Consider the following 1,149-nt stretch of genomic DNA (forward strand, 5'->3'; position numbering starts at 1 on the left):
CACCGGCAGTGCATTCCACACACACATCACTCTTTATTTTAAAAACTTAGCTCTGACATTGTCGTGGTTTCTCGTGCCCCACAAACGACCAGGAGACGCAGAAGATTCTTCAAGAAGTATTAAACTTTAATTTGCAAATCAAAGCTGAGACAGTCATTGAGCTAGTCGCTGATTGCCCACCGATCCTTGTACATAGCGCAATCTCCTGGTTTAGTTGTATTAGCATATGCAATCGGTCTATAGTTGCATATCACACGTACATCCGCCACTATTGTTTCTACCCATTGACTTAATCATATTCTAATCTACATCTCTTAGCTACCTGTCATTAACACACCATTGTCTTTTACATTCTTAAGATTTCATTCTCCTACTAAATTGGGTACATGCATAGCAAATAGCAAACTCAGACTACATAATTACATCTCTCTACCTCTTAAATGATTACATAGTTCGGTTACACAGCAAACAATTTCAACTTTTACAATCCAGTAACAATCTCCTCGGTACCCACTTCCGAACACGCCGGCATACGCTTATAGAAAACAATTCTGTTTTTAATTTTTTAGTGATTCTCCCCGAGGGGAGGTGCACCGGTCCCGGAAGCACTGCAATACCGGGTCGATGCGTGGAGTGGACGGAGCAAGCCCCTATTCCATCTCCCTGTTCCAAAAATCAATTTAATATATGGTCCCCAGATAGGGGACGTATCAGATATTAAACTGATAAGAACAGATACTACACTTGATCTTAGCCAAAAGGCCGAGAAGCGATACCAACAATTCTCCGGACCTTTTGGATCATGCTCGCCTTCCCTCTACTAAGCTATAGCGACTGTCTACAGGACACATACTTACCCTATTTCTCTTCACGTTTTGATGTAGCTTTGGTGTAATTTCTCTCAATCTTTGGCATATATTGTCTTTTTCTCCCTTGTAGCGAAACCTCGTTTGTAATATAGCTGCTAATGTAAAATAGCTGAAATTGCACCAACCAGATGAGAGAGGCGGACCTTCTTTGCATGAATACTCCTCCTCCTAACTCCACCCGTCTCTAGCGTCTGATGTCATTGTCAGCGTGATGACGTATACGGAAGGTGTCGCATAGTGAGTTGCAAATGGGGTAGTGAGGCCGTTTGATGGGGACGAT

General features: G+C 42.5%; 1 non-coding gene across 1 annotated transcript; it reads right to left on the reverse strand.

Annotated features, from left to right (window-relative positions):
- Window positions 1-583: 583 nt before the first annotated feature.
- Window positions 584-774, reverse strand: LOC140733818 (U2 spliceosomal RNA). The gene has a single exon (XR_012100377.1). It is a non-coding gene; the product is annotated as a U2 spliceosomal RNA (small nuclear RNA).
- Between the last annotated feature and the right edge of the window lie 375 nt (window positions 775-1,149).

Source organism: Hemitrygon akajei, chromosome 9 (assembly GCF_048418815.1).
Source record: "Hemitrygon akajei chromosome 9, sHemAka1.3, whole genome shotgun sequence".
Taxonomy (NCBI): Eukaryota; Metazoa; Chordata; class Chondrichthyes; order Myliobatiformes; family Dasyatidae; genus Hemitrygon; species Hemitrygon akajei.